An 18,302-nucleotide genomic window follows, 5' to 3' on the forward strand; every position below is an offset into this window, starting at 1 on the left:
AGGGACCTTGGAGGTCTTCTAGTCCAACCCCCTGCTTAGGCAGGAAACCCTACACCACTTCACACAAATGGTTATCCAACATATTCTTATTAATTTCCAGTGTTGGAGCATTCACAGCTTCTGGAGGCAAGTTGTTCCACTGATCAATTGTTCTAACTGTCAGGAAATTTATCCTTAGTTCTAAGTTGCTTCTCTCCTTGATTAGTTTCCACCATTGCTTCTTGTCCTACCCACAGGTGCTTTGGATAATAGCTTGACTCCCTCTTCTTGTGGCAACCCCTGAGATATTGGAACACTGCTATCATGTCTCCCCTAGTCCTTCTTTTCATTAAACTAGACATACCCAGTTCCTGCAACCGTTCTTCATATGCCTCCAGTCCCCTAATCATCTTCGTTGCTCTTCTCTACACTCTTTCTAGAGTCTCAACATCTTTTTTACACTGTGGCGACCAAACCTGAAAGCAGTATTCCAAGTGTGGCCTTACCAAGGCATTATAAAGTGGTATTAACATTTCACGTGATCTTGATTCTATCCCTCTGTTTATGCAGCCTAGAACTGTGTTGGCTTTTTTGGCAGCTGCTGCACACTGCTGGCTCATATTTAAATGGTTGTCCACTAGGACTCCAAGATCCCTCTCACAGTTACTATTATTGAGCAAGGTACCATTGGTTTGCTATGATATCTCCAATATCATCTCCCAAGCCTCAAAAATTCCTCAGACTGTTCTGCCTGTGAGAAGTATAACGTCAGCACCAGGTCTGCAACCTTCAACTGCAGTTACACAGTTCTTAAAAGTATATATGCGGTCTCTGAATTGGCCAGAAATGTTATCTTAATTAGGTCATGACTGATTCTGATGATAATATGACTGGCAACCAGCAATGTGACTGCCAACCAGTGGTGGGTTTCAAAATTTTTTACTACCGGTTCTGTGGGTGTGGCTTGGTGGACGTGGCATGGCTTGGTGGGTGTGGCTTGGGTGTGGCATACTGTAAAATCTCCATTCCCACCACACTCCAGGGGAAGGATACTACAAAATCCCCATTTCCTCCCGATCAGCTGGGAGGCAGAGAATAGATGGGAGTGGGGCCAGTCAGAATTTTTACTACCGGTTCTCTGAACTACTCAAAATTTCCGCTACCGGTTCTCCAGAACTGGTCAGAACCTGCTGAAACCCACCTCTGTTGCCAACCCAGGCATAGGTACATAGGCATAGTGCTCAGACTACCTGAAGCATGAGCAAAGGCTCAGTGCCAAGACCCAGAATGACACCCCTCAGGGAAAACAAAACAACCCATAGAAAATCTCATTCCCCCCCCTCCCACACACACACACACAAATTCTTAACAACTGGCTCATATGAACTGGCTTTGCAGCATCTCTGCAATTATCAAAAGGATTAAGCTGTACAGGCAGTCCTTGACTTACAACAGTGCATTTAGTGACTGTTCAAAGTTACAATGGTACTGAAAAAAGTAACTTATGACCATTTTTCACACTTACGACCGTTGCAGCATTTACATGGTGATGTGATTTACATTGGGATGCTTGACAACTGACTTACATTTGTGACAGTTGCAGTGTTCCGGACACATGTGATCTGTTTTTGTGACTTTCTGACAAGCTAAGTTAATGAGAAAAGCCAGATTCACTTAACAACTGTGTCACTAATTTAAGAACTGCAGAGATTCACTTAACAAATGTGGCGAAAAAAGTCGTAAAATGGGGCAAAACACACTTGAACACAAGTGTGAGAAATTTGTGAGAAACACAAATTTCTCACTTAGCAACATAAATTCTGGGCTCATTTGTGGTCGTAAGTTGAGGACTGCTTATACATATTGAGCTGCAGAACTCATTACTCTTCGATAAAAATACTGCCATCATGTTGGGAAAAAGTGTAAGCATTTTGTAACAATCATGAGCTGCTGAAATATATAAGTGTACTAATGTGATCTTCATATGCTGTAAAAACTTTTCTGTGGTAGGCCTTAACATTTCACAGAACTAAAGGGTACCACAATGGAAGCTACCTAGTTATTTACCTCTATCAGAGGAAAAAGCTTTGTGTATTACACAACCTCTCTTCCAACCCCTAAACTATCTTAGTCTCCATACATATAGCAGTGGACACACTCCCCACCATTACCCTGTTTTCCCCAAAATAAGACATCCCCTGATAATAAGCCCAATTGGGCTTTTGAGCGCATGGCAATAAGGCCAAGCACTTATTTCAGGGTTCAAAAAAATATAAGACAGGGTCTTATTTTCAGGGAAACACAGAAGCTCTCACTAGAGGATTAAATTAAATCCTACAGATGGAGGATTAAATAGGGGAGGGGGAGAAACCAAGGCACAGCACATTCTTGTTCTTTCAGTAAGCTACAAAAACATTTTTCCTTTGTACTGTATAACTGTCGGAGTGCAAAAGTGGAAAACTTTCTGGAGGTTAGTAAGTAAGTAGGAAGGAATGTAGAGCTGACCTTCCGGATAGTGAAGGGATGAACAAGTAGTGGTAGTAGGACTTTGAGAAAGATAACTTAGTCCTGAGAAGGAGAAAAGTGTGAGAAAGAAATTCAAGAAAACCCCACCTTGATTTTGTTAGGTATAAGATGGGACACAGTAACATGGCAGGCTTTCAAGACTGATGTCAATATTTCCAGATAGGCCAGGTCTAGAAGAGATGTGGCAGGGATTCCAGGAATGTTCTTTATTATAGTAAGGTAGAATAACAGAGTCTTGAAAAAACCTGATTGCAGCAACAGTAATGGCAAAAATGACTTATTCAGTAGCTGGGTTGGAGTCCATGACAAATAAGACCTCACTGAGGAGTAGGGCCATCAGATGCTTGGTGGTAGCTACCTAATTGGCTCATTAGCTAAGGATAGTTCTCAGAGAAGCAACAGCTGGAATGGAATTCATTGCCGCTAAAGATCTGTAATGCCCATAGGTACCCAATATATACTGCAAAGTCTTGTAATCTTTCTTTCAGCTACAGTTAAAATCTGGCTGGTAATAACTTACATAATCACAAGTTTATGGCATTAAAAATTGTATTAATCCTCAAGATACCAAAAGACTCTTGCAGTATCTCTGAAAAGAACTAGCTTCTCTAAGTATTAGAGAGAACTAGCCTCTCTAATACATAATGATATGGGGATTTATAAATAATCTAAGAAAGCAATTCTGAATGAGACATTTCCCAGAATAGCTGCATCTCGGTTTTTCCAATGTAAATGTGTTTGCCACTGAGATGTGTGTGTTTTCTCTTGAGATCACTGTCAGTTCAGCCTTTCACTGATTAAGCCCCTGACTAATTTGTATCATATCTGGCTTATTAGACACTACATCCTACTAATGTTTCAAAAATACAAATTTTGGGACAGCTTATGGGGAAAATCCTCTATAGGGCACTGCATTCTTTACATGTCCTTTCCTTTAACTATTTAGTTATTTAGATTACTTAATCATCTTCCCACAACAAGTTTATTAGGACATCGCACAGAGTAGAAATCAAGAAATTAAAAACAGTAAAATGCAACAGTTTAGGCACCAGTTAAAATGAAAGCAAGTTAAAGAAATTTTAAAAATAATAAAGTTAAAACAAGAAATGCTGTGAGATGATTGGCAAGGACTGAGAATGAAGACTTTGCCTGTTGCTGGAAATGCATTAGGTTATGCATCCTCTCAGAGGTGGTATTCAGCAGGTTCTGACCAGTTCTGGAGAACCTGCAGCGGAAATTTTGAGCGGTTCAGAGAACCAGTAAATACCACCTTTGACTGGCCCCACCCCCATCTATTCTCTGCCTCCCGAGTCCCAGCTGATTGGGAGAGAATGGGGATTTTGCAGTAACCTTCCCCTGGAGTGAGAAGGGAATGGAGATTTTATAGTATTCTTCCCCTGGAGTGGGGTGGGAATGGAGATTTTACAGTATCCTTCCCCTGCCACGCCCATGCCACGCCCACCAAGACACCCCACCCCACGCCCACCAAGACATGCCCACAAAACTGGTAGTAAAAAAAATTGTATCCCACCACTGCATCCACTGCATCTCCTCTGGGAGGGTTGTGACTATACGGCAGGGGTGTCAAACTTGTGTCGTCTCGGCTGCATCACATGATGTATCTCAACATTTCTCCCGCTTCGCTAAACCAGGCATGGCCAGCATGTGAGGCATCCGGCTCATGAGTTTGACGGAGAAAACAGAAAAATTGTCTCCTAATCAGTCATGTGACATTCCAGACATACACATCCTTTTGTAGTATAATAAGGACAGGCTGCAAATCTAGCCTAGGAAAATGTGAATTAAAGAGATAAACAATTATAGCTGCATGCAATTTGGAGGAGGAGAGGAAGTTAAAATGAGGAAAGGTGCAGGCAGAAAAGAGAATTAATTTGCAGCAGAATTGCTGGGGATGTGGAAGAAGAAGACTAGTGAACCATTAAAGGTTTAGACAATTTTAGTTATATCCAAATTCTCCAAACAGTTCCAGGACAGTATAAAATGAGACCACACAAGAAAGAAGATAGACAGTGAGAGCATCAGGCTATGCTGTGCTCTGCACAAACTTAATGGTGAACATCCAAGACAACAATATTCAGCTAGCTGAGAGATTGCTGGCAAAGTATAATTAACACCCTTAATTAACTCTAATTAGAGGAGTTGGAGATAGCTGCACACACATCACAGTCACAAGTTAAACAGCTAAACAGGCTGCAGCCCAGAAATCAGGGAATCATGAATTACTGCTTTTGTGGTATGTTAATCTTTTTATGACAGAATCAGTAAGGGAAGAGAGAGATGGGGAAAATAGATGTTTTAACCACTTACAGGATTAGCCCAGCACAGTATAAAGGGAAAGAGATGTTTTCCAACATAAGCCTGAGTTAAATTCAAATAGAGATGGAAACATCACCAAAAGGTTCTGGTATGCTGGACTTAATGAATCCCCAAGTACCTAACAGGGTGTGCTCGTGACATGATTCAGAAGGCCTGAGAAACAGGGGACTTTTGGTTAGGTACTGGGAACACATTAAAGGATCTCCTTGCCAATGGTATTTCACAATTAAAAAGGCCCACTTAACCATATCCTATCTGATTAGGGATTGTCAGAAAATGGCCTCTCATCAAAAGAAAGAGACAGTTCTTTATAAGCCAAGGCTTGAAGGGTTTTAAAGGTGAAACAAGCACTGAATTCTATTTATAATTAGACTAGAACTGGTGAAGTTAATAAAGTACTGATGTAATATGCACGTCAGTTTCTAAGATGCAATGCTACATTGCTTTGCTCTAAATGGGAGCCGAAAATGGTATATAAGAGGTTTCCAGTAGATTATGATAATTGTCTTGATCGTTTCGGTGAGGAAATAGCATAATGTAAATTAGTAGCTTTTATAATGAAGAATGTAAAGATAATGTAAAATATGCTGCAAAATAAACATGGAAGAAAGTCAATTCAACTTCTAAAATGTCTACATGTCCAAGTTTTAAAATTTCAAGATTGTATCCTCCTCTTGGAACTTTAACAAATATAAAACTCGGACACTGAGCTACAGTATGTGAATTATAAAAGCATGCCATTCTTAAGTAGGATACTGGAACATTTGAGATGGAGCTAAAATTTGCCTTTTAAATACATTAATGCTTTATTCCACTAATCCTTTTAATATGAATATCCCATGAACTTCCAAAGAATTAATCCAAGTATTCCAAATATTAATCCACATTATAGATCTATTTCTATTTTTCTGTATTTAAGTAGTACCTGATTTTTCTGTATGTGCATCCTTCCTTCTTGTTGATATTCTCACTTCTAATGCTTCAATAATATTTCATAAAGAATTGTGCTTCGTATGTGTGGAAATATCAAATAAAACTTCTCTTAATGCATTTGGGAAATAAAACTGATCTTTCTTAGGTTCATACAAACCCCTAAAGAATCTTCTGTTATTAAATTAAAATTAATTTTCATGACCACAGGAATATGTCAAAGAATTTACCTCATAAAGTTTAATAAAGTTTTTTTCTTTTTATTAAAGAATGAAACAAAAAGGCAACAATAGATCCAAAAACATAAACAAAAGTGAATAGAAATGATAAAACCATATTATAATTACACACACACACACGTAATCTTAAAGAACTATACAAGCATTTAAAACATTGTTACTAAATATTCAAATATAAATATATTTATAAATATTGAATATAGTTTTTCAATATGTACCATAATATTTGTACAAAGAATTATATTAGGATGAGCATTGTTAATACAATAGTAAATGTATACTACTGTAGATTGAAGTAAATCTACAATATACTTTATTTTAAGATTTTTCAACACTCTTTTTTCTTGTGTTAATTTTTCAGTCAGATCAGTTTTCCATCCTGATCTAATCAAAAATGTATTTTCATTTTCTAGTGTTTTTCCACAATAAACCTGACAGGTAACAACAGAAATTGGGTCAATTTGTTATGTTAGATCAATTTATATGTTTTAGGGGATAGTGATCATACATCGATTGCAGAATTCATTTTCTAAGACTGATGGGTTTTAATTGCAATTTTCTTCAAAAATTGACAGCCTAAAGAACTAAGAAGCTTATTATGTACCAATTTGTCTGCAGATCCACTAATGCCGAATAGAAAGCTTACAATTTCTATTGTGTCCTTTCAGTAGAATATACTGCAATCTAAGAAATTTTATGTCACAAAGAGTTCTAATGAGAATTAATGTGTTCAGAACTTAATTTATATAATTTTGACAGATTCCTTTGCTATTAAAAAAAAGTAGATATACACCTTTGTTCAAATGTTGTTAAGGTCACAAATGTTATAAGGTTTAAAGATCTGATGAAGGAATTTTGAAGTTAACTCATTTGAAACTAGGTGGGGTCTTGTGTCCCAAAGGTGCTTTTCAAAAAGCAGCATCATTTTGTTTTTTCCTTGAAGATTTCCTTGAACATTTCACGTCTCATCCAGAATTTCTTCAGAACTAAAGAAGCTTTTTGGATGACAAATGAAATGTCTCCAAGGGGAAAAAAAAGAAAGTCCTGCTGCCTTTTGAAAAACACCTTTGGGACAACCATGACTTGAATGACTGAGAAACTCCATAGATGTTGGGTCTTGTGACCACTCCTTTTGCAAAATATTCAGCAGCAACAGAGTTTCCTTCAATAATTAACTATCTAATCTTTTAAAAAATCCTCTATATTCTCATACCTTAATTGAACAAATATATTCTCATGCTTTAAAAAACAGTGATAATGAATAGGAAAATAGACAAAAAAAAAAAAAAAGTCAATAGCCAAAACTTTCACCCTCTCCAAGCTTTTAAATTAAGTTGTTCATATTAATTAGAAAAGAATTCTTTGTTGGCAGGAGGCAGCTTCAAAGAATAAATGTATTAAGAACAACTCATATCAAATCTGTTTGTCTTTTTTGACAGACCAATCTAGTTGGTATGGTAATGTGGTAAACAATATATACTTAAACTTCAGCAAAACACTTGATAAATTTTCGGTAAAAAGGTAGCAGACAAGATGGAAAAATACGGGCTGGATTATGCTACCATTAAATGGCTGCAGAGCTGGTTAAACAGTTGTACACAAGCATATGTCAATGCTTCAAGATGGAAGTAAGTGTCAAGGGGCACACTACAGGGCTCTATTCTCGGCTCTCTGCTGTCCAAATATTTATTTATAACTTGGGACAATGTGATTTGCAAAGACCACATACAGTAGGTGGAGTGATAGCAAACATCTTAGAGAACAGTATTAAGATTCTGAAAGATTTTGATAAGCTGGACCAATGAAGAAAAGCCAGCACGATAAATTTCAACAGAGACAAATGCAATCTTTTGGGGAGGAAAGTCAAAAACATGCATGGAAATGGAAGAGATCATTCTCTAGGCCAGTGATGGTTAACTTTTTCTGGACCGAGTGCCCAAAGTGCACATGCCTGAACCCCCAAAATGCAATGCATGCGCATGCGCCCCACCCCCACGCATATACACGTGCCCCCCTGCATGTGCCCCAACCCCCCACATGTGTGCCCCCACATGCCCACCACGGATACGCACATGCCCCACATATGTGCAGCAGAGACCCGAAGACCAGCTGGCTGGTGAGAGGTGCGTACACATGCACGGTGGAGATGAACTGGGATGATGGCTCGCGTGCCCACAGAGAGGGCGCTGCATGCCACCTCTGGCACGCGTGCCCCAGGTTCGCCATCATGGCTCTAGGCAATAGTACATGTAAAAAGTATCTGGGTATCTTGGTGGATTACACATGGAACATGAGTTAACAGGATGATTTAGATAAAAAAAGACGAAGAAATGTGGATACCAAGAAATGGAGCACAACACTGAGGAGGAAGATCATGCTTTATTGGAAGCAATGATCATTGGGTTCAAAGAAGAAAGAGGAACAAGAACAAAGAAGTTGTGACCTGGGGAGCAGGAAATGTTAAGACTTTGATTCGCTGGTGGCTTTCTATGACCCTGGAGGGAGTTGGTGGTAGGTTGTTTTCATTACACGTAAATGAGAGGCAAAAGCACTGCACCTTTTCAAAAGAGGGAGCAGCATTGAAATGCTCTGTTCTCATGTTAACAAGCAGGGGAACATTAGATTAGACACCTGTCCTCAATTTAGAGTGAAATGTCTGCAGTTTTCTACCCAGCTAAATTGTTGCAATTCTTTTATTAGGCCTGCTGCTGGGCATTTGTGAAACATTTTTGTCTTTTGTTTGTTGCATCCAGGTGTGTCTTTTCTTCCTGCCTGGCAAGATTAAGGAGACTTTGTTTTAGGGCAGGAACAGTCTCTTCAGGTCTGATGGGATTATGTAAAAGAGGGGGTGGCATGGATGGCATGCTTGGCCTGGATTTTGTTCATGAAGTTCTATGGGTAATCCTCCAGCTTTAGTTTGCCATAAAAGAAAAACAAAACAATACCTTCCCCCAGTGTAATTCTAGTTCACAACAACAAAGTGACAAGACCAATGTAAGTCAGCATCTCCTCTCTACTGTGTTGGCTTTAGAATACTGAAATGTGTGTTCGCTTCTAAGCTTTGCATTTTAAGAAGGTTATTGACAAACTGGAGGGTGTCCAGAGGAAAAGCAGCTAAAAGGATTAGGGGGCTGGAAGGAATAGATTTAGGATGAACATTGAAGATATTCTAAAAGCCAGTGTGGGGTAGCAGCTAAAGGACTGAACTGGCAATGGAGAGACACAGGTTAAATACATCCTCGGCCACAGAAGCTCACTTGCTGATTTTCAGTCAATCACTGTCATTCAGTCTAACCTACCTCAAGAGTTGCTGTTGGGGGGAGAAATGATCCAAGAGAGCACTATGTACACTGCTTTGGGGTCCTTAATAAAAGGCCAGATATAAATCCAACACATAATTAAAAATAAGCCTAGTGAAGGGTGTAGGAGATATGATAGCTCTCCTCAAGTACAAAAATATTATTTTGTGAAGACCAGGTTATACTTATTTATTTATTTATTTATTTATTTGTTTTATCATATTTGTATACCACTCTACTCCCGGAGGACTCAGGGCGGTGAACAGCCAAGATAAAAATACAAAGAACATACAATAGTTAAAAAATATTAAAATAGATTAAATAATTTGGGCTCAAAAAACAAATTTAAGACATCCAATTTATCTAAAAACATTTAAAACCCAATTTAAAAGGGAGAGTTAGGCCAGACCAGCCTGTTGGAATAAAAACGTTTTTAGGGCGCGGCAGAAGATGTGTAAGTCTTGGATCCTCCGTATCTCTGGGGGGAGCTCGTTCCAGATGGCAGGTGCCCCCACAGAGAAGGCTCTCCCCCTGGGGGCCGCCAGTCAACATTGTTTGGCCGACGGCACCCTGAGGAGCCCCTCTCTATGGGAGCGAACTGGTCAGTGAGAAGCTACTGGTGGCAGAAGGCGGTCTCGTAAGTACCCTGGTCCTGAGCCATGGAGCGCTCTAAAGGTGGTAACCACAACCTTGAAGCGCACCCGGAAGACCATTGGGAGCCAGTGCAGCTCGCGCAGGAGGGGGGGTCACATGGGAGCGCCATGTCGCTCCCGTCACCACCCGCACGGCCGCATTCTGGACCAGTTGGAGCCTCCGGGTGCTCCTCAAGGGGAGCCCGATGTAGAGAGCATTGCAATAGTCCAGGCGTGAGGTGACAAGGGCGTGAGTGACCATGCGTAACGAGTCCCGATCCAGAAAGGGATGCAACTGGCGAATCAGGCGAACCTGATAAAAAGTCCTCCTGGCCACGGCCACCATATGCTCTTCTAAAGACAGCCGTGAGTCCAGGAGGACGCCCAAGTTGCGAACCCCATCTGTGGGGGCCAACGACTCGCCCCCAATAGTCAGTGATGGCGCCAACTGACTATATCGGGACGTCGGAAACCACAGCCACTCGGTCTTGGATGGGTTGAGCCTGAGTCTGTTCCTCCCCATCCAGATCCAAGCACCGTGCCTCCAGGCACCCGGACATCACCTCGAGGGCATCATTGGGGTGATCTGGGGTGGAGATGTACAGCTGGGTGTCATCAGCATACTGATGGTACTTCACCCCAAAACCACGGATGATCTCACCCAGCGGCTTCACATAAATGTTGAACAGAAGGGGCGAGAGGACCGATCCTTGCGGCACCCCACATGCAAGGGGCCTCGGGGTTAACCTCTGCCCCCCTGTCAACACAGACTGCGACCAGTCGGAGAGAAAGGAGGAGAACCACTGTAAAACAGTGCCCCCCACCCCAACCCTTCCAACCCTTCCAACCGGTGCAGCATGATACCATGGTCGATGGTATCAAAAGCCGCTGAGAGGTCTAATAGGACCAGGACAGAGGAGCAACCCCTGTCCCGAGCCCTCCAGAGATCATCAACCAATGCGACCAATGCTGTCTCCATGCTGTACCCGGGCCTGAAGCCCGACTGGAACGGATGTAGATAAGTCGATTCATCCAGGTGCTGAGGCAGCTGTCATGCAACCACACTCTCAACAACCTTCGCAACAAAGCGAAGGTTGGAGACAGGACAATAATTTGCTAACACAGCCGGGTCCAGGGAGGGCTTCTTGAGGAGGGGCCTCACCACCGCTTCTTTCAGGGCGGCAGGAAAGACACCCTCACTCAAAGAAGCATTTATAATCCCCTGGAGCCAGCCTCGTGTAACCTCCCGGGAGGCCAGCACCAGCCAGGAAGGACACGGGTCCAATAAACATGTGGCCGCACTCAGTCTGCTCAGTATCCTGTCCACGCTTTCGGGAGTCACAGGATCAAACTCTTCCCATGTAATATTCTCAGGATCTGCCCCTGTCATCTCCCCTGGATCTACCCAGTCAGAGTCCAGCTGTTCCCGAATCTGAGCGATTTTGTCATACAGATATTGTACAAAATCCTCAGCTCTACCCTCCAGTGTTGCTCAGTGTTTCGTCCCAAAATAAGAAACAAATAGTAGATTTAATTTATAAAGGAGCAAGTTTTACTTGGACATCAAGGAAAAGTTTTTTACAGTAAGAGTTGTTCAGCTGCCTTGGCAGATGGTGATTGCATTTCATCTGAGATATGGTCAGCCTTCCCAGCCAGGAAACATGAGTGATTTGAACTTTATTGTAAGGCTACATTAACAGAATCTCGCAAGTCTAAAAGTGCAAATCTCCCACCACCATTTTTACAGCCTGATAAGTCAGGGAGGATGTTTTCAGAGTTTCTTTCTCTGCCTTTATGCAGCTGTGAGCCTCCCCCCACTCCATTCTTATCTGATCGTTCCCCTAGGCAGCATCTCTTCCTCATCACAGGTATTTATGATCAAACTGAATGTCATCTGTCAGAGATGCGGTAAGAGTGGATGCCTGCACTAGGCAGGGAGTTGGATAAAATTATCCTCAAGATTCTTTCCATCCTTAATGAGGGGGTCCTTGCTGCTTTCTGAGCTTGCTTGTTTTCTTGCAGATGTTTTGTTACCCAAACTAGGTAACACAATCAATACTAGTAAGGAGTATTGTATAGATGCTCTATTTCCTTTTTCTGCTGTTCCGGGTTGCTGATGTGTGTTTGGGCTCGTTTAAATGAAGTCCTTATGCAGCTTCTCTTGTGGGAGGTTGGATTGTTGCTTTGATAGTGGAGCACCTGGCTACTATGGGTGGTTTTTCTGTAGACTTGTGTTTCTAGTTTTCCATTGTGTACTATGCTGATCAGGAGGTCCAGGAATGGTAGTGAGTTGTTTTCTTCTTCTCTAGTAAAATGGATTCCTTTAAAAATGTTGTTGATGATTCTGTGAGTGTTCTCTGATTGGTTCTTTTGACAGCAAACTACACTCCTTAGTAACACTGATGATGTTACCTAGTAATGAAATGTCTGCAAGAAAACAAGCAAGGACCCCTCATTGTTCTGCCCCAGCTATGGATCTCAAAGAACACAGCGCACACAAACTCTGAATAAAACTTAGTTTACTCAAATAATGCAGTTTTAGCAAATGCCAGCTGTTAATAAGCGTTCTTAACAGCCTGCCAGAATTCCACAGATAAGATAGTCAGAGTCTTACTGGAGTTGGCAGAAAGCCCAGAAGCAAGGTTGCAGAGAAATCCCAACGTGATGATTAGCAAACTAAAGTTGTTTCCTGCAGCTTGTTACAAGCTGTGTTTTTTCTTAAATAGGCTAAGGGCGTAGCCAATTAGCCCCAAGCCTTACTCTCGAGGAGACCTCCTCCTGAGGAACCACTCCTGCCTTTTGGCAGCTCTGTGTGCCCGTGCATTGAGAAGAGGCTCCTCCTCTTCACTTAAAGGAGCCTCTGGAGGTTCTGAAGGCCCTGACTGAATCCCTACTTCTGGCACCACATCTTCTTCAGCCTCCTCGCTGTCCGACTCAAGCACCGGCTGCACAGGCTGCTGGTGCATCACCACACTAGCTTCGTCGTCAGGATCAGCAACAATCCGCGCAGGTCGCTAGGGGGCCACAACACTCATGTCAACCCTGAGCTACAAATTTTTTCCTTTATTATTTCCATCCTTTATATTTTATGGTTCTATGATTTTAATTTCTTAATATCAGAGGAACAGTGGCATCCTAACCAATAAAGAGTTCACCTTAACTCAACTCATACTCATTGAACATTATTATTCATTAATAACATGAATAGGTCCTGTTATCATATTCTCAAAAAGGAAGATAATTCTTAAATTAAGATAATCCTCCCAAGAGTGAACAATAAATGTTATAAACCCACTAAAACCTCCTAGGTGATGTTTTCTAAATCTGTCAACCTAGGATTGCTGATTCTGGCTGAACACACCATCTGTTCTTCAACAAATGCATGCTTAAAACATGTATTTATCTCCAGATACTTAATGTATATACATAGAAACCTACCTAGCCACACTACAAAATAATGGCTGGCCAAAACAAAAAATATTTATTAACTGATTCCTTATCTACAAATATCAACCAATCGTTTTCACAGTTGAGTCAAGGAAAGAGAGAGAAATAAAATTGGATGGAATTGAGGCAAGACAAGGAAGGAAAGCAAAGGGACAGAAGTCTTACGACAATGTCAACTTTAGCAGATAATTTAGCTCCACTAAACACAGGCAAATCTTCAGGCTAATGTCTAAAATCATCCAAACTTTTTTAAAATGGTATCTTCAGCCCCTTGCAACTTTGCCCATCTGGGAAAAGATCCTATCCAGGAAGGGAAATGCTTGAATGGCATCAACATATTTCCTATTTGGTATGCTTAGTAAACTTCAAGCAGAATTTGCTTACATTGCACAGTTTGAATAATCATTGATTTTGATCATTGTGCATACCTGAAAAAAAACATCTTTACTTATAGAGAGCCAAATAGTACATAATAGAATCAGGACTGTTGAAACATTAATGGGATTTAAGGAAGAATGGTCATTTTATCATGGTCTTACTAAGCCATGATAATGAAAAATGTCACCATGATTTAAATTCCATTTTAATCCTGACCAGAGGAGGTTCATATTATGTTACTTTAACTGGTGCTAATCCTTTAGAATACTCCCTTCTCCATGTCTAATCCAATTGGATTTACATGGAGTTCTGTATTTTTCCTCTTTCTGTAATTTTTATTGCTAGTAATTAACAGTGGATTATTTGTCCAACTTCTAAACCTGCTGCTATATGAAATCTAAAAGCAAGCCTAGCAATAGCATTTAGACTTATATACCACTTTACAGTGCTTTACAGTGCTCTCTAAGCAGTTTACAGAGTCAGCATATTGCCCCCAACAATCTGGGTCCTCATTTTATCTCAGAAGGATGAAAGACTAATCAACCTTGAGCCTGGTGAGATTTGAACTGCAGGCAGCGGGCAGTCAGCAGAAGTAGCCTGCAGTATTGCACTCTAATCTCTGCGCCACCATGGCCTAGAAGTCTAAGGAAGGAGACATCTGCCAGAGATGAGTGACAGGAGCCAAACTTGCAATCCTTTCTTGTTAATTACCTCTCTACTGGTTTTTTATATTATCCTGATTTGCCAGGACAGTATTTTATTCTGTTCTAATCCAATAATAATAATAATAATAATAATAATAATAATAATAATAATAATAATAATAATAATAATAATAATAATAATAATTTTATTTCTATACCGCCCTTCTCCCGAAGGACTCAGGGCGGTGTACAGCCTATTTAAAAACACAGACAAAACAACAATATAAAATTTAAAATAATTAAATAAATTGGCTCAGATTTAAAACCCCAAAAAATTTAAATACCCCAATTTAAAACTATTGTGTTGATAGTCCAGCCTGGCGGAACAACAGGGTCTTCAATGCGCAGCGAAACACCCGGAGGTCGGAGATCTTACGAATTTCCGGGGGCAGTTCGTTCCACAGGGCTGGGACTCCCACAGAGAAGGCCCTCCCCCTGGGTGTCGCCAGCCGACATAACTTGGCTGATGGCACCCTGAGGAGACCCTCTCTGTGGGAACGGACTGGTTTTTTATTGGACTTCCAATCTACTAAGCTTATTTTCACTTTTTAAATTCTGAAGCCACAAGTTGGGCCAATAATATGTATAATTCTCACAATACAGCTACCTTCCCATTACTTTTGACCTTTTGGGGTATGTGTTTTTTAAATCCTAGAATTATGTTTCCCAGTTTGCAGCACCAAAGTTCTTTTTATAAATCAGATGAAGAAAGGGAAAAATCTGAATAAACCTATCTGTTGGAGAATGATAAACAATGTTACAAAAGCAAGTAAATCTGGGCTTTATTATTGCCTTTGGGAAAACTTCCATAATGAAAATATAAACACAGATGTTAAAAGTGGAAGGGCGGAATAAGTTATTACTGGTGTATTATTTAGAGAGTTAAGATTATGTATTTCTAAATGCATTGTTACTCTGAAAATATAGTGCTCACACTTGCCCTCAGGCAAGTCTGAGGTAGTTATCTTAAAATAACATGTGAGTTGCTCTTTCTGGAAGAACAATGCATTTATAGCAAGGCAGAGAATTTGTCACCCTCCAGATAGAACTGGAATAGATTCCAGTTGTCCCTATCTGCCACGCTGGGTGTGGCAGATGGTGGAGAGGACTACACCATCTATGCTAGTGATGGCTAACCTTTTCCGGACCAAGTGCCCAAAGCGCACCCCCCCGCATGTGACCCATCCCCCGTGCGTGCACAGCAGAGACCCGAAAACCAGCTGGCCAGTGGGAGATGTGCACGCATGCGCAGCAGAGCTGAACTGGGGTGACGGCTGGCGTGCCATCAGAGTGGGAGCTGCATGCCACCTCTAGCACACGTGCTATAGGTTTGCCATCACGGATCTATGCTATTCAGGTAGTCTTTAACCACAACTGCGATCAAAACCTCCATCACTCACATAAGTGAGTTGTGCCTGACTTTACAACTTACTTTGTTGTGGTCATTAAACAAATCACCAGAGTCATTAAGCAAATCTGGCTTCCCTCATTAACCTTCCTTGTTGGAAGCCCCCTTGGAAAATTGCAAATGGTGAACACCTGATTTTGGGATGCTGCAACTGTCATAAATATATCACAGATGGCCAAGTGCCCAAAGTTTGATCATGTAACCATGGGGATGTTGTGATGGTCATAAGTGTGAGGACCTGTCATAAGTCACTTTTTTCAGCACCATAACTTTGAACAGTCATTAAATGAATGGTTATAAGTCAAGGACTATTAGTATACCCGTATACCTCCAGAAAGTATATTTTCACCTAGTAGACCTCCACTCAGTCCTCAAGAAAGCCAGCAATGATGGGTGAAAATTAAGATGAAGAGAAATAGAAATGGGGATACCAAGAAACAGTTGAATCAGGCAGGCATATATGGGGGTAATCTTTAATTTGACTAGCAGCACAATTTGAAACTTGGAGGACTTGAACAGGGAGCAACTTGGAGATGGCAAAGGATGATTAAACAATCTTGACCCATGGAGGGGAGGAGAGGAGAGGAGAGGGGAGAGGAGGGGAGGGGAGGGGAGAGGAGGGGAGAGGAGAGGAGCTTCTTAGGAATTGGGTAGGGCTCTGTTTCACAAATAAGGAACATGGAAGATTTAGAGAAGACAGTGGAAAGCAAGTACGGTATAATGGCACAACCTTTCTCAACTTAGTCCCATCTAAATGAAGTCAAACTAAACTTGGTTTATGGAGATTATGGAAAATAAAATACTTAATTTTTGTCAATATTTCAAGTTGACTGCTGCTTTCTGAGGCAGGATGAAAATTTATTTTGTCCATAATCATAAGGGAAAGCTCTGGAAAATAATCAAATTGAATGCAGTGATAGAAATATTAATTATTTTTATCATTAGATCAGAGGTAGCATGCAGATGGTGCGTGCATGAAGCCCCATCTTAATTCCTAGTACTTCCAGTTAATGGATTTTTTGTACAAGAGAACTATCTGTGACACAGAAGAGCTGAGCATTGTGAGAGCAGCAACTAAACTGGACATTGATCTGATTCAGTGTCAAACTCAATTTCTTGCTTTCAAAGTAACAAATACATAACTCAGAAAAGTTTCCAATAAAAAAAGAAAATATTGATGTGAGTGGATTAGTTTTTTTTCCCTGTGTTCCATTCCTGCAGCTTCAGGAGCTTGTTTTATTTATATTGGAGAATGCAAAAAGGAGAATACAAAAATTGCCATCAATTCATTTAGGGAAAAAAGCCCTAAATACATTTAAACAACTTCACACCACAAAATAGTTGTAATTTGTTTATAGTGTGTGACTGATCTGGTTAAGCACCTCTGCGTACTCTCCCTTCTACCAATGGGGCAACAATCTACATTGCAATGGCCTTTGTTTCATGCCATCAAATATCCTAAAGGCCAGTGATTCTCAAACATTTTCACCTCAGAAACCCCTTTACATTCTTAAAATGATTGAGGGCCCCAAAGAATCCAAAGTTTATGTGGGTTATATCTACCAGTAGGTAATGTAGTAGGAATTAAAACTGAGAAAAGTTAAAATATTTATTTGACTTCATGAACCCACTGAAAGGACCTTGGGGCCTTCTCCCCATCAGTCAGAAACTAGAATTCCCCCATTCTTTCCTACCAGTTGAAAAAAAAATTTGGATGAGAAATGAAAAAGTCTTCAAAGAAAAAAAAACAAAGAAAATCCAGTTATCTTTTGGAAAGACTTTGGATAAGTTTCTCTTCTTAAGGGGCTGCAATTAATTCATAAGCCTTCAGAACAGATGAAGTTAAAACGATTACCGACATCATAAATTATCTTCCATACAAGTTGATTTAGTATTTCCTGTTGGTACAAAGTTAATTTTTCGGAACATTATTGCCCATTATCTTAAAGGATATGAGGGTAATGTATTGTAACAAACAATTCTGGCTTTTTCATAACTGACATTGAATTTCAGCAGCAAAATTATCCATTCTGAATGGGGAGGATGGAATCATCAATATTTTCCAACCTAATCTGCTTAAAGAAGAGGAATATAAAAACCAATACATGAAATTTAAACGTTATTATCCTATCGCTCACCAGATAAAGATAGTTGATAGCCTATTTCCTTTTGTTTCTTAATGTAAACTGCTTCTCTTTGGAGCTTGTTATGAGATGTGGAACTTAAGTACCGGTACTTACTGTCTATGGAGATTCTCAGTCATCTAGGTCATGGTTGTCCCAAAGGTGCTTTTTCAAGAGGCAATTGGACTTTCTGATTTTTCTTTGAATACGTTTCGCTTCTCATCCAAGAAGCTTCTTCAGCTTTGACTGGATGGTAGGGAATGTCAGAGCTGAAGAAGCTTCTTGGATGAGAAGCGAAAC

General features: G+C 40.5%; 1 protein-coding gene across 9 annotated transcripts in view; it reads right to left on the bottom strand.

Moving 5' to 3' along the window:
- Positions 1–18,302, bottom strand: part of TSPAN4 (tetraspanin 4) — a 727,944-nt gene that overhangs the window by 64,990 nt on the left and 644,652 nt on the right. The window lies entirely within an intron of this gene.

The sequence above is a fragment of the Pantherophis guttatus genome, chromosome 1 (assembly GCF_059756535.1).
Source record: "Pantherophis guttatus breed Tessera chromosome 1, ASM5975653v1, whole genome shotgun sequence".
Taxonomy (NCBI): Eukaryota; Metazoa; Chordata; class Lepidosauria; order Squamata; family Colubridae; genus Pantherophis; species Pantherophis guttatus.